Source organism: Parasteatoda tepidariorum, chromosome 5, assembly GCF_982258835.1.
Source record: "Parasteatoda tepidariorum strain Cologne lab strain chromosome 5, Ptep-v5.0, whole genome shotgun sequence".
NCBI classification, from domain to species: Eukaryota; Metazoa; Arthropoda; class Arachnida; order Araneae; family Theridiidae; genus Parasteatoda; species Parasteatoda tepidariorum.
The window spans coordinates 107,953,226-107,967,065 of record NC_141759.1 but is presented as its reverse complement, the minus strand read 5'-3'; positions in this window follow the sequence as shown (position 1 = coordinate 107,967,065).

Sequence of the window (13,840 nt, the reverse complement as noted above, 5' to 3'; positions counted from 1 at the left end):
TTATAATGTACCCATTCCATTACTACTTTTACGTTAAATAAGTTTGTTTTTTAAAACATATAACCGATTTATTCAACTTTTGCTTCTTAACCTCTTAGCCACTGTAATCAAAGAGAACTGCATCGCTCTGTTTCATATTTGAAGAAAGACTCAAAAACAACAGGAAGTTCTTTGAAATCTCTTTACTACAAAAATACTTCAGCAAATATCAAAATACTTTAAAAAAAATAGAAAAAATGGCGGGGTGGGGTTCGAATTTCGAAGCCGTCTAACTCCCTTCAATATTAAGTTATAATTTTCAAACTCGGTCCCTAAGTAGGGGTCTATGGTCCAAACATTTCTGATGGAGGAAATTTTTATATGTGAATTAGGGGGTGCAGGGGGTGCCTCAAAGTTCTATTGCATAGCTGACTGTGAGAGGACTTTTGAAGCGAAATTGTGGCAGGCTTCTCGTGTCCGAGTAGTATGGTGGTCAAAACACCGGACTATTACCCGACGGCTGGGGCGAGGGGGCGTAGGTTCGAATCCCGGGATCAGTAATTTTTCAGAAAAATTTCTTTTTTTTTTGCTTCCGCTTATTTTGCATTATATTATTTTTTCAATGTGTTTTTCTATATTTTAAAGGTTCCTACGTATAGGAAATAATTTTTTTAAATAGGGAAAATGGCGAATAACGGGTGAAGACTGGAAAAATCCAGAAAAATTGTTTAATTTCCATTGCTTTAAATTATTTCTACAATATATTCGACAGTTTATCATTCGTAAGTTGTTCTATGAGTAGAATCGTGCTTCTTTCTTTGTTAAAGAACGCATAATAGAATAATAATAATAATAAAAATTTAAAAAAATAGCGGGGTGGGGATCGAATTTCGAAGCCGTCTAACTCCCTTCAATATTAAGTTATAATTTTCAAACTCGGTCACTAAGTAGGGGTCTATGGTCCAAACATTTCTGATGGAGGAAATTTTTATATGTGAATTAGGGGGTGCAGGGGGTGCCTCAAAGTTCTATTGCATAGCTGACTGTGAGAGGACTTTTGAAGCGAAATTGTGGCAACCTTCTCGTGTGCGAGTAGTATGATGGTCAAAACATCGGACTATTAACCGACGGCCTGGGCGAGGGGGCGTAGGTTCGAATCCCGGGATCAGTAATTTTTCAGAAAAATTTCTTTTTTTTTTGCTTCCGCTTATTTTGCATTATATTATTTTTTCAATGTGTTTTTCTATATTTTAAAGATTCCTACGTATAGAAAATAATTTTTTTAAACAGGAAAAATGATGAATAACGGGAGAAAACTGGAAAAATCCAGGAAAATTGTTTAATTTCCATTGTTTTAAATTATTTTTACAATATATTCGACAGTTTATCATGTGTAAGTTGTTCTATGAGTAGAATCGTACATCTTTCTTTGTTAAAGAACGCATAATGAAATAATAATAATAAAAAAAATAGAAAAAATGGCGGGGTGGGGTTTGAATTTTGAAGCCGTCTAACTCCCTTCAATATTAAGTTATAATTTTCAAACTCGGTCCCTAAGTAGGGGTCTATGGTCCAAACATTTCTGATGGAGGAAATTTTTATATGTGAATTAGGGGGTGCAGGGGGAGCCTCAAAGTTCTATTGCATAGCTGACTGTGAGAGGACTTTTGAAGCGAAATTGTGGCAGGCTTCTCGTGTCCGAGTAGTATGGTGGTCAAAACACCGGACTATTAACCGACGGCTGGAGCGAGGGGGCGTAGGTTCGATTCCCGGCATCAGTAATTTTTCAGAAAAATTTCTTTTTTTTTGCTTCCGCTTATTCTGCATTATATTATTTTTTCAATGTGTTTTTCTATATTTTAAAGGTTCCTACGTATAGGAAATAATTTTTTTTTAAATAGGGAAAATGGCGAATAACGGGTGAAGACTTGTTTTAAATTATTTCTACAATATATTCGACAGTTTATCATTCGTAAGTAGTTCTATGAGTAGAATCGTGCTTCTTTCTTTGTTAAAGAACGCATAATAGAATAATAATAATAATAAAAATTAAAAAAAATAGCGGGGTGGGGTTCGAATTTCGAAGGCGTCTAACTCCCTTCAATATTAAGTTATAATTTTCAAACTCGGTCCCTAAGTAGGGGTCTATGGTCCAAACATTTCTGATGGAGGAAATTTTTATATGTGAATTAGGGGGTGCAGGGGGTACCTCAAAGTTCTATTGCATAGCTGACTGTGAGAGGACTTTTGAAGCGAAATTGTGGCAGGCTTCTCGTGTCCGAATAGTATGGTGGTAAAAACACCGGACTATTAACCGAAGGCTGGGGCGAGTGGGCGCCGGTTCGAATCCCGGGATCAGAAACTTTTTCTTTTTTTTTTTGCTTCCGCTTATTTTGCATTATATTATATTTTCAATGTGTTTTTCTATATTTTAAAGATTCCTACGTATAGGCAATAATTTTTTTAAACAGGAAAAATGGTGAATAACGGGAGAAAACTGGAAAAGTCCAGGAAAATTGCTTAATTTCCATTGTTTTATATTATTTTTACAATATATTCGACAGTTTATCATGTGCAAGTTGTTGTATGAGTAGAATCGTGCATCTTTCTTTGTTAAAGAACGCATAATGAAATAATAATAATAAAAAAAATAGATAAAATGGCGGGGTGGGTCTCGAATTTTGAAGCCGTCTAACTCCCTTCAATATTAAGTTATAATTTTCAAACTCGGTCCCTAAGTAGGGGTCTATGGTCCAAACATTTCTGAGGGAGGAAATTTTTATATGTGATTTAGGGGGTGCAGGGGGTGCCTCAAAGTTCTATTGCATAGCTGACTGTGAGAGGACTTTTGAAGCGAAATTGTGGCAGGCTTCTCGTGTCCGAGTAGTATGGTGGTCAAAACACCGGACTATTAACCGACGGCTGGGGCGAGGGGGCGTAGGTTCGAATCCCGGGATCAGTAATTTTTCAGAAAAATTTTTTTTTTGCTTCCGCTTATTCTGCAATATATTATTTTTTCAATGTGTTTTTCTACATTTTAAAGGTTCCTACGTATAGGAAATAATTTTTTTAAATAGGGAAAATGGCCAATAACGGGTGAAGACTGGAAAAATTCAGAAAAATTGTTTAATTTCCAATATTTTAAATTATTTCTACAATATATTCGACAGTTTATCATTCGTAAGTTGTTCTATGAGTAGAATCGTGCTTCTTTCTTTGTTAAAGAACGCATAATGAAATAATAATAATAACAAAAATAGAAAAAATGGCGGGGTAGGGTTCGAATTTCGAAGCCGTCTAACTCCCTTCAATATTAAGTTATAATTTTTTAACTCGGTCCCTAAGTAGGGGTCTATGGCCCAAACATTTCTGATGGAGGAAATTTTTATATGTGAATTAGGGGGTGCAGGGGGTGCCTCAAAGTTCTATTGCATAGCTGACTGTGAGAGGACTTTTGAAGCGAAATTGTGGCAGGCTTCTCGTGTCCGAGTAGTATGGTGGTCAAAACACCGGACTATTAACCGACGGCCTGGGCGAGGGGGCGTAGGTTCGAATCCCGGGATCAATAATTTTTCAGAAAAATTTCTTTTTTTTTTGCTTCCGCTTATTTTGCATTATATTATTTTTTCAATGTGTTTTTCTATATTTTAAGGGTTCCTACGTATAGGAAATAATTTTTTTAAACAGGAAAAATGGTGAATAACGGGAGAAAACTGGAAAAGTCCAGGAAAATTGTTTAATTTCCATTGTTTTAAATTATTTTTACAATGAATTCGACAGTTTATCATGTGCAAGTTGTTCTATGAGTAGAATCGTGCATCTTTCTTTGTTAAAGAACGCATAATGAAATAATAATAATAAAAAAAATGGAAAAAATGGCGGGGAGGGGTTCGAATTTCGAAGCCGTCTAACTCCCTTCAATATTAAGTTATAATTTTCAAACTCGGTCAGTAAGTAGGGGCCTACGGTCCAAACATTTCTGATGGAGGAAATTTTTATATGTGAATTAGGGGGTGCAGGGGGTTCCTCAAAGTTCTATTGCATAGCTGACTGTGAGAGGACTTTTGAAGCGAAATTGTGGCAAGCTTCTCGTGTGCGAGTAGTATGGTGGTCAAAACACCGGACTGTTAACCGACGGCTGGGGTGAGTGGGCTCCGGTTCGAATCCCGGGATAAGAAACTTTTTCTTTTTTTTTTGCTTCCGCTTATTTTGCATTATATTATATTTTCAATGTGTTTTTCTATATTTTAAAGATTCCTACGTATAGGCAATAATTTTTTTAAACAGAAAAAATGGTGAATAACGGGAGAAAACTGGAAAAGTTCAGGAAAATTGCTTAATTTCCATTGTTTTAAATTCTTTTTACAATATATTCGACAGTTTATCATGTGCAAGTTGTTGTATGAGTAGAATCGTGCATCTTTCTTTGTTAAAGAACGCATAATGAAATAATAATAATGAAAAAAAATAGAAAAAATGGCGGGGTGGGGTTCGAATTTCGAAGCCGTCTAACTCCCTTCAATATTAAGTTATAATTTTCAAACTCGGTCCCTAAGTAGGGGTCTATGGTTCAAACATTTCTAATGGAGGAAATTTTTATACGTGAATTAGGGGGTGCAGGGAGTGCCTCAAAGGTCTATTGCATAGCTGACTGTGAGAGGACTTTTGAAGCGAAATTGTGGCAGGCTACTCGTGTCCGAATAGTATGGTGGTAAAAACACCGGACTATTAACCGACGGCTGGGGCGCGGGGGTGCCAGTTCGAATCCCGGGATCAGTAACTTTTCACAAAATTTTTCTCTTTTTTTGGCGTCCGCTTATTTTGCATTATATTATTTTTGCAATGTGTTTTTCTATATTTTAAAGATTCCTACGTATAGGAAATAATTTTTTTAAACTGGAAAAATGGTGAATAACGGGAGAAAACTGGAAAAGTCCTAGAAAATTGTTTAATTTCCATTGTTTTAAATTATTTTTACAATGTATTCGACAGTTTATCATGTGCAAGTTGTTCTATGCGTAGAATCGTGCATCTTTCTTTGTTAAAGAACGCATAATGAAATAATAATAATAAAAAAAATAGAAAAAATGGCTTGGTGGGGTTCGAATTTCGAAGCCGTCTAACTCCCTTCAATATTAAGTTATAATTTTCAAACTCGGTCAGTAAGTAGGGGCCTACGGTCCAAACATTTCTGATGGAGGAAATTTTTATATGTGAATTAGGGGGTGCAGGGGGTTCCTCAAAGTTCTATTGCATAGCTGACTGTGAGAGGACTTTTGAAGCGAAATTGTGGCAAGCTTCTCGTGTGCGAGTAGTATGGTGGTCAAAACACCGGACTGTTAACCGACGGCTGGGGTGAGTGGGCTCCGGTTCGAATCCCGGGATAAGAAACTTTTTCTTTTTTTTTTGCTTCCGCTTATTTTGCATTATATTATATTTTCAATGTGTTTTTCTATATTTTAAAGATTCCTACATATAGGCAATAATTTTTTTAAACAGGAAAAATGGTGAATAACGGGAGAAAACTGGAAATGTTCAGGAAAATTGCTTAATTTCCATTGTTTTAAATTCTTTTTACAATATATTCGACAGTTTATCATGTGCAAGTTGTTGTATGAGTAGAATCGTGCATCTTTCTTTGTTAAAGAACGCATAATGAAATAATAATAATAAAAAAAATAGATAAAATGGCGGGGTGGGGTTCGAATTTCGAAGCCGTCTAACTCCCTTCAATATTAAGTTATAATTTTCAAACTCGGTCCCTAAGTAGGGGTCTATGGTCCAAACATTTCTGATGGAGGAAATTTTTATATGTGAATTAGGGGGTGCAGGGGGTACCTCAAAGTTCTATTGCATAGCTGACTGTGAGAGGACTTTTGAAGCGAAATTGTGGCAGGCTTCTCGTGTCCGAGTAGTATGGTGGTCAAAACACCGGACTATTAACCGACGGCCTGGGTGAGGGGGCGTAGGTTCGGGATCAGTAATTTTTCAGAAAAATTTCTTTTTTTTTGCTTCCGCTTATTTTGCATTATATTATTTTTTCAATGTGTTTTTCTATATTTTAAAGATTCCTACGTATAGGAAATAATTTTTTTAAACAGGAAAAATGATGAATAACGGGAGAAAACTGGAAAAATCCAGGAAAATTGTTTAATTTCCATTGTTTTAAATTATTTTTACAATATATTCGACAGTTTATCATGTGTAAGTTGTTCTATGAGTAGAATCGTACATCTTTCTTTGTTAAAGAACGCATAATGAAATAATAATAATGAAAAAAAATAGAAAAAATGGCGGGGTGGGGTTCGAATTTCGAAGTCGTCTAACTCCCTTCAATATTAAGTTATAATTTTCAAACTCGGTCCCTATGTAGTGGTCTATGGTTCAAACATTTCTAATGGAGGAAATTTTTATACGTGAATTAGGGGGTGCAGGGAGTGCCTCAAAGGTCTATTGCATAGCTGACTGTGAGAGGACTGTTGAAGCGAAATTGTGGCAGGCTACTCGTGTCCGAATAGTATGGTGGTAAAAACACCGGATTATTAACCGACGGCTGGGGCGCGGGGGTGCCAGTTCGAATCCCGGGATCAGTAACTTTTCACAAAATTTTTCTCTTTTTTTGGCGTCCGCTTATTTTGCATTATATTATTTTTTCAATGTGTTTTTCTATATTTTAAAGATTCCTACGTATAGGAAATAATTTTTTTAAACTGGAAAAATGGTGAATAACGGGAGAAAACTGGAAAAGTCCTAGAAAATTGTTTAATTTCCATTGTTTTAAATTATTTTTACAATGTATTCGACAGTTTATCATGTGCAAGTTGTTCTATGCGTAGAATCGTGCATCTTTCTTTGTTAAAGAACGCATAATGAAATAATAATAATAAAAAAAAATAGAAAAAATGGCGGGGTGGGGTTCGAATTTCGAAGCCGTCTAACTCCCTTCAATATTAAGTTATAATTTTCAAACTCGGTCAGTAAGTAGGGGCCTACGGTCCAAACATTTCTGATGGAGGAAATTTTTATATGTGAATTAGGGGGTGCATGGGGCTCCTCAAAGTTCTATTGCATAGCTGACTGTGAGAGGACTTTTGAAGCGAAATTGTGGCAAGCTTCTCGTGTGCGAGTAGTATGGTGGTCAAAACACCGGACTGTTAACCGACGGCTGGGGCGAGTGGGCTCCGGTTCGAATCCCGGGATAAGAAACTTTTTCTTTTTTTTTGCTTCCGCTTATTTTGCATTATATTATATTTTCAATGTGTTTTTCTATATTTTAAAGATTCCTACGTATAGGCAATAATTTTTTTAAACAGGAAAAATGGTGAATAACGGGAGAAAACTGGAAAAATCCAGGAAAATTGTTTAATTTCCATTGTTTTAAATTATTTTTCCAATATATTCGACAGTTTATCATGTGTAAGTTGTTCTATGCGTAGAATCGTGCATCTTTCTTTGTTAAAGAACGCATAATGAAATAATAATAATAACAAAAATAGAAAAAATGGCGGGGTAGGGTTCGAATTTCGAAGCCGTCTAACTCCCTTCAAAATTAAGTTATAATTTTCAAACTCGGTCCCTAAGTAGGGGTCTATTGTCCAAACATTTCTGATGGGGGAAATTTTTATATGTGAATTAGGGGGTGCAGGGGGTGCCTCAAAGTTCTATTGCATAGCTGACTGTGAGAGGACTTTTGAAGCGAAATTGTGGCAGGCTTCTCGTGTGCGAGTAGTATGGTGGTCAAAACACCGGACTGTTAACCGACGGCTGGGACAAGGGGGCGCCGGTTCGAATCCCGGGATCAGTGACTTTTCAGAAAATTTTTCTTTTTTTTTTTGCTTCCGCTTATTTTGCATTATATTATTTTTTCAATGTGTTTTTCTATATTTTGAAGGTTCCTACGTATAGGAAATAATTTTTTTAAGTAGGGAAAATGGCGAATAACGGGTGAAAACTGGAAAAATCCAGGAAAATTGTTTAATTTCCATTGTTTTAAATTATTTTTACAATGTATTCGACAGTTTATCATGTGCAAGTTGTTCTATGCGTAGAATCGTGCATCTTTCTTTGTTAAAGAACGCATAATGAAATAATAATAATAAAAAAAATAGAAAAAATGGCGGGGTGGGGTTCGAATTTCGAAGCCGTCTAACTCCCTTCAATATTAAGTTATAATTTTCAAACTCGGTCAGTAAGTAGGGGCCTACGGTCCAAACATTTCTGATGGAGGAAATTTTTATATGTGAATTAGGGGGTGCAGGGGGCTCCTCAAAGTTCTATTGCATAGCTGACTGTGAGAGGACTTTTGAAGCGAAATTGTGGCAAGCTTCTCGTGTGCGAGTAGTATGGTGGTCAAAACACCGGACTGTTAACCGACGGCTGGGGCGAGTGGGCTCCGGTTCGAATCCCGGGATAAGAAACTTTTTCTTTTTTTTTGCTTCCGCTTATTTTGCATTATATTATATTTTCAATGTGTTTTTCTATATTTTAAAGATTCCTACGTATAGGCAATAATTTTTTTAAACAGGAAAAATGGTGAATAACGGGAGAAAACTGGAAAAATCCAGGAAAATTGTTTAATTTCCATTGTTTTAAATTATTTTTCCAATATATTCGACAGTTTATCATGTGTAAGTTGTTCTATGAGTAGAATCGTACATCTTTCTTTGTTAAAGAACGCATAATGAAATAATAATAATAACAAAAATAGAAAAAATGGCGGGGTAGGGTTCGAATTTCGAAGCCGTCTAACTCCCTTCAAAATTAAGTTATAATTTTCAAACTCGGTCCCTAAGTAGGGGTCTATTGTCCAAACATTTCTGATGGGGGAAATTTTTATATGTGAATTAGGGGGTGCAGGGGGTGCCTCAAAGTTCTATTACATAGCTGACTGTGAGAGGACTTTTGAAGCGAAATTGTTGTAAGCTTCTCGTGTGCGATTAGTATGGTGGTCAAAACACCGGACTGTTAACCGACGGCTGGGACGAGGGGGCGCCGGTTCGAATCCCGGGATCAGTGACTTTTCAGAAAATTTTTCTTTTTTTTTTGCTTCCGCTTATTTTGCATTATATTATTTTTTCAATGTGTTTTTCTATATTTTGAAGGTTCCTACGTATAGGAAATAATTTTTTTAAGTAGGGAAAATGGCGAATAACGGGTGAAAACTGGAAAAATCCAGGAAAATTGTTTAATTTCCATTGTTTTAAATAATTTTTACAATATATTCGACAGTTTATCATGCTTAAGTTGTTCTATGAGTAGAATCGTGCATCTTTCTTTGTTAAAGAACGCATAATGAAATAATAATAATAAAAGAAATATAAAAAATGGCGGGGTGGGGTTCGAATTTCGAAGCCGACTAACTCCCTTCAATATTAAGTTATAATTTTCAAACTCGATCCCTAAGTAGGGGTCTATTGTTCAAACATTTCTGTTGGAGGAAATTTTTATATGTGAATTAGGGGGAGCAGGGGGTTCCTCAAAGTTCTATTGCATAGCTGACTGTGAGAGGACTTTTGAAGCGAAATTGTGGCAAGCTTCTCGTGTGCGAGTAGTATGGTGGTCAAAACACCGGACTGTTAACCGACGGCTGGGGCGAGTGGGCTCCGGTTCGAATCCCGGGATAAGAAACTTTTTCTTTTTTTTTGCTTCCGCTTATTTTGCATTATATTATATTTTCAATGTGTTTTTCTATATTTTAAAGGTTCCTACGTATAGGAAATAATTTTTTTAAATAGGGAAAATGGCGAATAACGGGTGAAGACTGGAAAAATGCAGAAAAATTGTTTATCATTCGTAAGTTGTTCTATGGGAAGAATCGTGCTTCTTTCTTTGTTAAAGAACGCATAATAGAATAATAATAATAATAAAAATTAAAAAAAATAGCGGGGTGAGGTTCGAATTACGAAGCCGTCTAACTCCCTTTAATATTAAGTTATAATTTTCTAACTCGGTCCCTAAGTAGGGGTCTATGGTCCTAACATTTCTGATGGAGGAAATTTTTATATGTGAATTAGGGGGTGCAGGGGATGCCTCAAAGTTCTATTGCATAGCTGACTGTGAGAGGACTTTTGAAGCGAAATTGTGGCAGGCTTTTCGTGTCCGAGTAGTATGGTGGTCAAAACACCGGAATATTAACCGACGGCCTGGGCGAGGGGGCGTAGGATCGATTCCCGGGATCAGTAATTATTCAGAAAAATTTCTTTTTTTTTTGCTTCCGCTTATTTTGCATTATATTATTTTTTCAATGTGTTTTTCTATATTTCAAAGATTCCTACGTATAGGAAATAATTTTTTTAAACAGGAAAAATGATGAATAACGGGAGAAAACTGGAAAAATCCAGGAAAATTGTTTAATTTCCATTGTTTTAAATTATTTTTACAATATATTCGACAGTTTATCATGTGTAAGTTGTTCTATGAGTAGAATCGTGCATCTTTCTTTGTTAAAGAACGCATAATAGAATAATAATAATAATTAAAAAAAAGAAATAGCGGGGTGGGGTTCGAATTTCGAAGCCGTCTAACTCCCTTCAATATTAAGTTATAATTTTCAAACTCGGTCCCTAAGTAGGGGTCTATGGTCCAAACATTTCTGATGGAGGAAATTTTTATATGTGAATTAGGGGGTGCCTTAAAGTTCTATTGCATACCTGACTGTGAGTGGACTTTTGAAGCGAAATTGTGGCAGGCTACTCGTGTCCGAATAGTATTGTGGTCAAAACACCGGACTATTAACCGTTGGCAGGGGCGAGGGGGCGCCGGTTCGAATCCCGGGATCAGTAACTTTTCAGAAAATTTTTCTCTTTTTTTTGCTTCCGCTTATTTTGCATTATATTATATTTTCAATGTGTTTTTCTATATTTTAAAGGTTCCTACGTATAGGAAATAAATTTTTTAAATACGGAATATGGCGAATAACGGGTGAAAACTGGAAAAATCCAGGAAAATTGTTTAATTTCCATTGTTTTAAATTATTTGTTCAATGTATTCGACAGTTTATCATGCGTAAGTTGTTCTATGAGTAGAATCGTGCATCTTTCTTTGTTAAAGAACGTATAATGAAATAATAATAATAAATAAAATAGAAAAAATGGCGGGGTGGGGTTCGAATTTCGAAGCCGTCTAACTCCCTTCAAAATTAAGTTATAATTTTCAAACTCGGTCCCTAAGTAGGGGTCTATTGTCCAAACATTTCTGAAGGGGGAAATTTTTATATGTGAATTAGGGGGTGCAGGGGGTGCCTCAAAGTTCTATTACATAGCTGACTGTGAGAGGACTTTTGAAGCGAAATTGTGGTAAGCTTCTCGTGTGCGAGTAGTATGGTGGTCAAAACACCGGACTGTTAACCGACGGCTGGGACGAGGGGGTGCCGGTTCGAATCCCGGGATCAGTGACTTTTCAGAAAATTGTTCTTTTTTTTTTGCTTCCGCTTATTTTGCATTATATTATTTTTTCAATGTGTTTTTCTATATGTTGAAGGTTCCTACGTATAGGAAATAATTTTTTTAAGTAGGGAAAATGGCGAATAACGGGTGAAAACTGGAAAAATCCAGGAAAATTGTTTAATTTCCATTGTTTTAAATACTTTTTACAATATATTCGACAGTTTATCATGCTTAAGTTGTTCTATGAGTAGAATCGTGCATCTTTCTTTGTTAAAGAACGCATAATGAAATAATAATAATAAAAGAAATATAAAAAATGGCGGGGTGGGGTTCGAATTTCGAAGCCGACTAACTCCCTTCAATACTAAGTTATAATTTTCAAACTCGGTCCCTAAGTAGGGGTCTATGGTCCAAACATTTCTGATGGAGGAAATTTTTATATGTGAATTAGGGGGTGCAGGGGGTGCCTCAAAGTTCTATTGCATAGCTGACTGTGAGAGGACTTTTGAAGCGAAATTGGGGCAGGCTTCTTGTGTCCGAGTAGTATGGTGGTCAAAACACCGGAATATTAACCGACGGCTGAGGCGAGGGGGCGTAGGTTCGAATCCCAGGATCAGCAAGTTTTTCAACAAATTTTCTTTTTTTTTTGCTTCCGCTTATTTTGCATTATATTATTTTTTCAATGTGTTTTTCTATATTTTAAAGGTTCCTACATATAGGAAATAATTTTTTTAAATAGGGAAAATGGTGAATAACGGGGGAAAACTGGAAAAATCCAGGAAAATTGTTTAATTTCCTTTGTTTTAAATTATTTTTACAATATATTCGACAGTTTATCATGTGTAAGTTGTTCTATGAGTAGAATCGTGCATCTTTCTTTGTTAAAGAACGCACAATAGAATAATAATAATAATAATAATAATAAAAAAAAAAATAACGGGGTGGGGTTCGAATTTCGAAGCCGTCTAACTCCCTTCAATATTAAGTTATAATTTTCAAACTCGGTCCCTAAGTAGGGGTCTATGCTTCAAACATTTCTGATGGAGGAAATTTTTATATGTGAATTAGGGGGTGCCTTAAAGTTCTATTGCATACCTGACTGTGAGAGGACTTTTGAAGCGAAATTGTGGAAGGCTTCTCGTGTCCGAATAGTATTGTGGTCAAAACACCGGACTATTAACCGTTGGCAGGGGCGAGGGGGCGCCGGTTCGAATCCCGGGATCAGTAACTTTTCAGAAAATTTTTCTCTTTTTTTTGCTTCCGCTTATTTTGCATTATATTATATTTTCAATGTGTTTTTCTATATTTTAAAGGTTCCTACGTATAGGAAATAAATTTTTTAAATACGGAATATGGCGAATAACGGGTGAAAACTGGAAAAATCCAGGAAAATTGTTTAATTTCCATTGTTTTAAATTATTTGTTCAATGTATTCGACAGTTTATCATGCGTAAGTTGTTCTATGAGTAGAATCGTGCATCTTTCTTTGTTAAAGAACGTATAATGAAATAATAATAATAAATAAAATAGAAAAAATGGCGGGGTGGGGTTCGAATTTCGAAGCCGTCTAACTCCCTTCAAAATTAAGTTATAATTTTCAAACTCGGTCCCTAAGTAGGGGTCTATTGTCCAAACATTTCTGAAGGGGGAAATTTTTATATGTGAATTAGGGGGTGCAGGGGGTGCCTCAAAGTTCTATTACATAGCTGACTGTGAGAGGACTTTTGAAGCGAAATTGTGGTAAGCTTCTCGTGTGCGAGTAGTATGGTGGTCAAAACACCGGACTGTTAACCGACGGCTGGGACGAGGGGGTGCCGGTTCGAATCCCGGGATCAGTGACTTTTCAGAAAATTGTTCTTTTTTTTTTGCTTCCGCTTATTTTGCATTATATTATTTTTTCAATGTGTTTTTCTATATGTTGAAGGTTCCTACGTATAGGAAATAATTTTTTTAAGTAGGGAAAATGGCGAATAACGGGTGAAAACTGGAAAAATCCAGGAAAATTGTTTAATTTCCATTGTTTTAAATACTTTTTACAATATATTCGACAGTTTATCATGCTTAAGTTGTTCTATGAGTAGAATCGTGCATCTTTCTTTGTTAAAGAACGCATAATGAAATAATAATAATAAAAGAAATATAAAAAATGGCGGGGTGGGGTTCGAATTTCGAAGCCGACTAACTCCCTTCAATACTAAGTTATAATTTTCAAACTCGGTCCCTAAGTAGGGGTCTATGGTCCAAACATTTCTGATGGAGGAAATTTTTATATGTGAATTAGGGGGTGCAGGGGGTGCCTCAAAGTTCTATTGCATAGCTGACTGTGAGAGGACTTTTGAAGCGAAATTGGGGCAGGCTTCTCGTGTCCGAGTAGTATGGTGGTCAAAACACCGGAATATTAACCGACGGCTGAGGCGAGGGGGCGTAGGTTCGAATCCCAGGATCAGCAAGTTTTTCAACAAATTTTCTTTTTTTTT